At 52.8% G+C, this 8,936-nt stretch overlaps 1 pseudogene across 1 annotated transcript; it reads left to right on the forward strand.

Moving 5' to 3' along the window:
- The first annotated feature begins 5,717 nt into the window (after positions 1 to 5,717).
- On the forward strand, positions 5,718 to 7,284 carry LOC309833785 (WASH complex subunit 3-like; annotated as a pseudogene). Its single transcript has 2 exons — positions 5,718 to 5,771; positions 6,704 to 7,284. The product of its transcript is annotated as a WASH complex subunit 3-like (transcript).
- Positions 7,285 to 8,936: the final 1,652 nt, after the last annotated feature.

The following is an 8,936-nucleotide window of genomic DNA, read 5'->3' on the forward strand; positions in this document are numbered from 1 at the left end:
CTTTATGTTGTCTCCAATGTTTTATTTGCTATTGCAAATAATGTTGTAGATAACCTCCTTGCATAAATGCATATCCTTGAGCATTTCAGAATCACTAACTCCTAGAAGTAAAATTATTGGACCAAAAGCTAAGTGCCTTTTGAATTGTGATAGATGCTGCTCGAGTGTCCTCCACAAAGACTACTGCAGAGAACATCCCACTAGCGGTGCTGGAGTGTGACAAGTCAATAGCAGGCTTGTTTAAAGTGGGTCTCAACTTTAAAGTGTTGCCAGAACCATAAGTGATAAACCGCTGACCCCTCCTCTCCAGGCTGTGAGAATGTGCCAACCCCAGCTGGTCTGGGGAGCTGCAGAGGCAGAGAATTGGGATGGTGAGAGAGGAGAGAGCAGGCAACGTGGGGCAGGAGGGCAGATCTGGGGAGCTGCAGGGAGCCGGGCGCTAGCCTGGCTCCTCAGGCCACTCCTGTGGGGTCCCGGCCAAGTGTCTCAGCCTCTCACTGCCTGATCACAACAAACATGCTTGTGTGGATCCAGGGAGGTAGCAAACATGAAAACGAGATTGTAAATGTTGGGGCAGAGACGGCAGGCTGCCCACCAATAGTCACCCTCCTCTTCTGTCCTCCTAACATGACCCCTATTTTGTCCGGGACAACAATTTCCCCTACTTAAAAACATCACATTTCCCCTTCTGCCGGTAGTCATGTGACACAGCTCCGACCAATGAGATGGGAGCAGAGGTTCCTGAGGGCATTCTGGGAAATTCCATGGACAGGCTGCCTCTGATCCTAAAAGGCACCCCGAGGTCCTGGTGAGCAACCGCGATGCGACCTCAGGGGCCCCCGAGTGCGTGGAGGACATCGAGGGGAGATAAAGGAGGAGACTGAGCCAATGGCATCTTGGAGCCGCTGGCCCTTCACCAGCCCCTTCCAGACACCTCGTTGGGTGAGAAAAGTAAGCCTCAGATTTGTCTCCGCCTCTGCTGGTCAGGTTCCCTTTACTCTCAGGAAGGCCATCCCTGACTTTTCCACTAATGCCGCATGAGAACTTTCTGCAGTCTGGTAGCCTCTCCGGGTCGTATTATTTTTTTTTGGTGGGGGATGGATCAAGCCATTTTATTGAAGGGCTTCGGAGGAGGGTAGAAAGGCTGGGAGGACAATGAAATCCGACGTCCTTCTCCCAGCCGGGACCTCCCCAGCTTCACAGTCACTGAAAGATCTTTGTTCACGTATTAAAGTGAGGGAATCAAACCAGGAGTGGGGTTTTTTTAATACATTTTTTATTTTTAAAAGAATTTATATTCACAGAAAAGTTTCAAAAAGAGTATAGGGAGTCCCTTTGTACTGCTCACCCCATTCCCTTGACGTTAACGTCTTAGTAACTAGGGTTCATTTGTCAAAACTAGGAAACTAACATTGACACATCACTGTTAAGTAACCTCAACTTTATTCTATCTTTACTAGTTTTTCCTCTAATATCCTTTTTCTGTTGCATAAGCCCATCCAGCAACCACATTACATTTAGTCCTTGTATCTCCTTACTCCCCGCTCTGTCCTGTGACAGTTTCTCAGCCTTTCCTGTCCCGTATGACCTTGACGGTCTTGAGGAACATTTTGCAGAATGCTCCTTAGTTTGAGTTGGCCTGATGTTTTCTTCATGACTAGACTGGGGGAGAATTGCACAGAGGTGAAGTGCCCTTCTCATCACATCATTTCTGGGGACACATGCTACCCACAGGATTTATCACTGTGATGTTAACATCCGTCATGTGGTTAAGGTGATGTTTGCCAAGTTACTCCCCATTCACCCACTCCTGCCCTTCCCATGCTTGACTTTTTGCAAGCAAATCATTGAGTATGGCCCAAATTCAAGGGTTAGGGAGTTAAATTCTATTTCTTGGAGCAGGGAGTATAAATTCTTTGGAATTCTTCTGTAAGGAAGATTTGTCTCTCCTCTTCTATTTATTTATTCATTTATTTATTCATATCAGTATGGGCTCATGGATATTTATTTTATACTTTGGGTTTGAGTTTTAGTGTTGTATCATTTATCTTGTTTTTCAAATTGTATCATCTTTTGGGGGCTCTTTCAGGTTCCTTTGTCCCTTTGCCATGCTCCCATCATTCTGTTTTTGAGCACTTCCTTACTTTCTTACAAGATGCCCCAGGCTCATCTTGTATATTCCCTTTCTCAGTCCTAGAATCAGCCATTCCTCTAAGGATCTGTGGTTCCCTTCATTTTAGAATCATATTAGAAACCAAGATCTGGGCACTAGACCAAGGGATTGTGAAGGTACTTTAGGCTCTAAAACTATAGGATTCTAGACTTAGGATAAAAGTGGTTCCAAAGTCATTCCATTATAGGGAGGATGAAATGAGATCTGCCATGTTCCATAAATATTCGTGTGAGCCGTGCCTGATGGAGGAGGTGCCTGTAACACCTTCTGCTGTTCCCACTTTCACCTCCTCATCATCACCATCCTTGGGGAGGAGTGATGGGCTCCTGCCTCACTCCAGAGACCAAATCCCCACCTCGGACCCTTGCCTGGTACCGAGGTCCCCATACCACAACTTGGGTCACAGCTTTGCTCCTGTGGGGCCACTCCTCCCCTTTTACCCCTGTCTTGGCTTCCCCAGGAGCAGACCCTGCGATAAGGGTTGGAGGGTGAGTGGTTTATTGGGGAGGTGGTCCAGGTAAGCATCAGGACGACTGGGGAAGTGAGACAGGGGAGGGAAGGAAGCCAGTAAAAGTTGCATATTGAGCAGGTGACTGCTGCGGCGGCAGGGCCTCAGTCCCGGCTTCGGGGCAATCTGGCAGGTGATGCAGAGCACATCTCAGAGCTGCCCCACTGGAGGGGAGGGGCAAGGAAATGGGAGGGTTTACATCCAACCCCAACCTTCACTGGGTGAGAGCTGGTCCTAGGCATCAACTCCCCAGCACCCCAGCTTGCTCTGTATGCTGGCCAAGAGGAAGTCCTCAGAGGAAGCAGCAAGGATACTTAAAGGAGGAGACTCAGCAAGTCTGAGACAGGGGTGCCCAGGGGACAGGGGTAGAGCACCAGCAGCACCCCAGATTCCACAGCCTGGAGCCTTGTTCAGAGCCAGAGAGCAGCCCTCCTTGATGGACGGCACTGCTCCTGTCTGCATACTACCCATTGCTGGACATCTGGCCTGGTCCATCCAGCCATCTCTCACTTGGCACCAGAATGTCAGGTCCTGTCTCCCATCACCTGCCACCTTCCTGTCTACCTTGGTGGAAGCACATTGTCCAGATCCTCACTGTTCCACATCCAGGCCATCTCAATGTTGACCCACCCTCCTGCTGCCAAGTGGTGCCCAGAGCATCCTCAGAAGACCAGGGATGGGACAGGTGAGGGCTGGAAGCTAAGGCTCCCTACCGCAGCTCAGCAAGTTGCCTGGGCACCATCTCAAGTCAACAGCCACTTGCTTCTCTGAGCTCCTGCTGTGTGTCAGGCACCATGCTGAGAGCTTCCTGTGACCCTCACATCCTCCCTGTGAAGGAGTGTTCAACAGCTGTACCTTCTGGGTGGGGAAACGGAGGCTCTGAGAGGTTAAGTCTCAGCCCCAAGGTCACCCACCTGTCGCTAAGGAGCCTTGAAGGGGACCCACACACATCCCACGCTCCCACTGCCCTTATCTGCAGCGATGTGGTTTGCAGTAACCTCCAGGTGTAACCCGTGCCTCAGTCCCCTTCCCAAATCCTGGCCGTTGTTTACCTGGAATAAGCCTGGAGCTCCCACTAAGTCACTGTTAGAGATGGTCCCCAGGCTGGTGCCCAGCAGCAGAGACTCTGTGAAATCCAGCCCTGCTCCCCGATTGTGACTTACCTGACAATAATTAGTTCATTATGTCTAAAGTGCATCTGATTCCTCTGGAGGCTTTGCAGTAATTACAAGGTGGTACATTATTAAAAATGATTTATGGAGGCTAAAAGCTTTGGACGAAGAGCTCAGTGGCAAGATTGCTGGGCCCCTATGAAAGAACTTGCCTGAGATCACAGGTTGGATATGAACCAGGACCTGTGGCTGACTCCACCCCCGGCCCCCGACCACTGCCCTCACTGCCCCTCTGCTCCTGGCTGTCCATCTGTGCAGCTTTTAAGGCTCATGGCCTCAACCACCCTATGAGGGTGAGGCTGGTCAGATCACTGTCCCCCATCTACAGGTGTGGGAACTGAGGACCAGAGAGGGAAGGCAACTTGCCCAAGGTCACACAGCAGGGAGTTGGGGGATCCCCGTGTGCCTGACTCCTCCTCTAGGGCTGCCTTGCCTGCCCCCCACCGCCCTCCCCACAACAATCCTCAGAGGAAAGCACAGACTGAGGCCCCCTTCTCCCTGGGGCGGGAGTGTCGTGGGCCCACAGAAAAGCCTCCATTCGTGGTATCTCCTGTCCTGGTGGCCAAACCCCTCTTTCTAGGTCTGCACCACATCCCCCCTTATCCTCCCCCAACCAAGCCCCGGGCTGTCACTTCCCTAATGTACCCACTTTACTTATTACCTTCAAGGAAGACTTCATCCAGGAGGCAAACACAGAACACCTGCTTCTGATGATTGAAGGTGTCCTGGCTCCCTTGGATGTAAAGGGAGCCCCTGCAGTAACACACCATTAACCTCTGCCAGGGCTGGACAGCCCCCGACACCCCGACACGGTGTATCCCCGTCCCCGTGTCCACAGGCGCTGGGCCCTGGGCAGTTCCTCACAGGGGCTAGTGCTCCAGCTCGGGACGCACTATGTTTTGCATCCTGCTCTGCCACTCACTAGGTATAAGATTTAAATCCAGCCACCTGACCTCTCTGAATCTACTCTCCTTACCTATAAAGTGGGAATGTTATACTTACGTTCTCCAGAACTCAGTTTTCCCCTCAAAAAGATAGAGAAGTGAGGTCAATTACTTGTAAGCTCAGCAAGGACCTGGACCTTTGGCTGCTGTATCCCTGGCACCTCAAAAGTGGTAGGATGACAAAATGTTTTTGTGAAACCATCCTCCTGCCTTCCTGCTCCCGTGCCCTCCCTTCACCGGGCAAGGTAGCAGACGGGGCTTGCTGAGCTGTGCGACAAAGACCCATCTGGCCCTGAGGCCCAGGGGCAGGGATATGGGGTTCAGGCAGAGGAGACTGGTGGGGCTCCTGCCATGTCCGCGCGGCCAGTCTGATTCCAGCAACCCTGCGAGGGAGGGGCTGAAACAGCCAGGGAAACTCACCTAACAGGGCTGGAAGCTGGTGAGAGCTGGTGAAGGAAGGGGGTGAGCTTGGCAAACCGCGAAGCGGGCTGGTTTGTGTGCACTTGGACGTGGGGCACGTCCCTGGGGGACCCTCCCTTTTTCCTCATTTTTCTGGAGCCCAGCACCAGGTGCTTCCACAGGCAAAACAGGGGCCGTTACACGGAGGAGTTAAGGGTCTGAATGGCCAGTGGGAACCCAGCAGGACTCAGCTCCTCAGTCACCCCTGGGGCTGGGGACGAACCGAGGGTGAGGAGAACGTGTGTGTTTCCTCTCCTGTGAGATCAGGGGGGGCCTGGACCACCTCCAGGTCTCCCCCTCCCCCAAGATGCCACAATTCCCCTTACTCCTTTCGGGGTCCCTCTCCCCTCACAGAGCCCTTGGGGCAGCAGGAGGAGGGGCACGGCCCCCAAGGCCCCAGGGCCACATGTGGAGGGGCCAGCAAGGCCACCTGACTCCCAGTCCAGGGCCAGTGGTCTTCCATGCCCCCTGGAGAGTCAGATGTGAGGGTTTCCGCCTGCCAGCTCCCTCAGAAGGTGAGGGAGGTGAGCCTGTGCCTCGAGGGCCTGCACTTTCTCACCTCCTATTTGCACGTGGAGAAAATGAACTTGGAACGGGAGGCACCCAGAATCCACTGTACAGATGAGGAAACTAGGTCTTGGAGAGGTCAAGTCATTTTCCCAGGATCCTACAGGTGCGCAGTGTCAGAGGTGGGATTCAAACCCAGGTCTTGGTAGCTGCAGAGGCAGAGCCCTCGGTGACAGAGCCTGGACCCTGGCGGTGGCCTGCACTCCCCTGGACCCAGAGAGCCCCGGCAGCGCCCAGCCTGCTCTGTACCCTGAACTGTGGGGGCAGCTCGATCATTTCCTGAAGACTCCGCCTTTTCCCAACCCCAGGCCTCCACATCTGAGCCGACCCTGTCCCTGTAGTTCCTGACAGTCTGCACGACTGTGGCACGCCTGGGCTCCGTTAGGTGCCTCAGGGACCTAGCCCTGGGATTCTGGCCTTGCTCGTTCGTCTCATTGGCAGGTCTCTCCTGCTGCTTCAGAGCCCTCAGCTCCCCCAGGCTCCCCAGGAGAGCAGGAACAGCCAGGCCACGCCTCCCAGAACACAAAATGCCCAGCTCCGCCAACAGGACAGCGGCCCAGAAGGCTGAGCCCATGCTGAGCAGAGCTGGAGGCCAGTGACCGACAGCGCAGACGCCCCAGCCAAGCCCTCCCTCCACCCAAGGCGAGGGCCGGGCTGAGTGGCGGTGACCCTGCAGATCCCGTGGCTTGGTGGCAGCAGGAGGACAGTTGTCTCCAAACCCCACCCTCCCTTGATTGACAACCTAACCCTAGCCAAAGACAACCCAATTTGTTGCATCTTCCCACACTTAGAAAAGCACTAGGACGCTATTACCACGTTAGGCAGGCCAGGTCGGGGAGGGGTTTGTGGGTGAGCCCTGGGTCCCCCACCCGCTGAGGAGGCGGATGAGGATGGGCTTCCCCTCATGGGGTCAGGCATAGACCTGAACAAGGTGCCAGCTATTCCACAGGAAAGAACGGTGGCATTTCTAAACCAATTTGTGGTGCACACTGTACAGTTCCTCAACCCCTTTTCTACAGTTTGTGAGGAGAAACTGGCAGAACTTTCTCTTCGTACGCAGCAAATTGAAACAACTCTCAATATTTTAGATGCGAAGTTGTCATCTATCCCAGGGCTAGACGATGTCACATTTGAAGTATCTCCTATACGTGTCGCTAGGAACAAAATGAAGCACATTCTGAAACCACTTCAGAGCAATCACAGAACCGTTTACAGGACTCTGGACCACGGGAAAGTGAAGTCACACCAGAAGATATCTTAACTGTAGCCAAGGACGTAAGATATGCCAGATATCTCAGAATGGCTCAAGTGGGTGTTCCCGTGATGGTAATAAGAAACAAAATGATATCGGAAGGACTAGACCCAGACCTTCCTCAGAGGCCAGATGCCCCAGCGCCTGATGTAGAAGGTGAAAAAAATACAGAAGAAAGTTCAGACAGCAAATCTTCTTTTAGTGACTAAGCTTAATTCTGATAACAATTACAGATACATGTGTTACATTCTATAAGAAAGAGAGCCTGAACTTTAACTCTTAGTCATAAAAGCAGCAAATGGCTACATTTCCACCACCAAGCTTCCTCTGTGAAAAGATAAATAAATAAAGCATTTATTTAAAAAAAAAAAAGCACTAAAATCTTTAGCTGAGATATGTGTGCCTTGTGACGAGCAGCAGCCCTCTACCAAGATGTGTGTGTGAGTGCATGTACCCCTTCTCCAAAATCACACGTATGATCACCTCCCCCTGCCTCTTCCAAGCAGCTCCTCGGAGCTCTCCGAGAGACTGTGTCCTGGGCTGTAGTCCTCAGTAACTAGGTGTTCCCTTGGAATTGATCTTTCCATGAAGAGCGTGCTTTGGAGACATGAAATAACCAGCAGAGAGCCTTAAATGAATTACACTTGTCGACTGAAATAAAAATGCACCACGTGAGAGCGAGTGCCCACGGTGAGGGGAACTCACACGCCTCCCTGAACAGCTGGGCGAAGGGGGATCACCAGCTCCGGATCAGAGGAGTCCCCACAGGTCTATGCCAGGTCCCTCGGGCTTGTGCTGACTCACAGTGGCAGGGCCTGCCTCTCCACAGGCAAGACTGGCAACAGTTGCTACTCTTCACATCACCTGCCTATGAGACTCATCCTGCCTACGAGCCAAACTGAGGAGGGAGGGGGCCAGAAGCAGACATTTTCCAGACGTCTGTACTTTGCAGGGGAAACAAACGCTGTCCAGCTGGACCTGCTGATGTGAGATGCAACGTGGCTAGTGGGGAGGACATGGCCCTTGGGCTCAGGCAGTCCCCGCTGTGGATCCAGGCTCTTTCGAGCTCTGTGACCCTGGCCAGGCACTCAGCATCTCTGGGCCTCAGCTTCTTCACCTGACACATGAGGCTAATAACAACTGCCTCTCAGGGACAGTTCTATTTTTAGAGTCAAATGAGATCTCCAACATGATGGCCAAAACATGTGCCTCCATGTGTCCATTACTTCATAAATCAATGTTGGAAATATACATTTCTACTTTTCCCCTGTCTTACCTCACCTTGGACCAGCTGACCTGGCCCTTTATACAGAACCCTTCTCTGGCCCAGGCATCTCTTCCATGCTGTCTCCCAGACTTTCTCTGTGTCACTCCCCGTGACTCTGCCTCTGTCTCCAGACGCTTCCCACTCTTCCCTCTCCCTGCCTTAGGGACTGGACTCTCTCCAGTGCCCTGGGCTCATTTGCCCCACTCACACGTGAACTGCCCAGTTTGGAAGACCGTGGCGAGGTCACTTCTGCCTTGAAACCAGCCGTGTGCCAGACCCCAAGGGAAGCTGTGTGGGATATGGGTGTTGGGCTGCACATCAGGAAGGGCACCTCTGCTCCTCTGCCCCCCGCCCGCCTGGCCCTTCACCAAAGCCCAAGTGCAGTTGGATGGACCAGGATCTCAGCTCACAGCAGGCAGAGCAGCGTTGCCTAGCATCCACAATGTGCTGGGAACTTTAGTTCACCCAGAACCTGGGGGGCCACAGCGGGTGTGCTCCTGGGCCGCATGGAAGCCAGGGTCTATCCTAAACCCTGTGATCATTGTATGGTAGTGAAGAGAGAGTCTCTCCACACAGCTTTACTTGAGGAATTAC

The sequence above is a fragment of the Grampus griseus genome (genome assembly GCF_964374135.1).
Source record: "Grampus griseus genome assembly, chromosome: 1".
In the NCBI taxonomy this organism is placed as follows: Eukaryota; Metazoa; Chordata; class Mammalia; order Artiodactyla; family Delphinidae; genus Grampus; species Grampus griseus.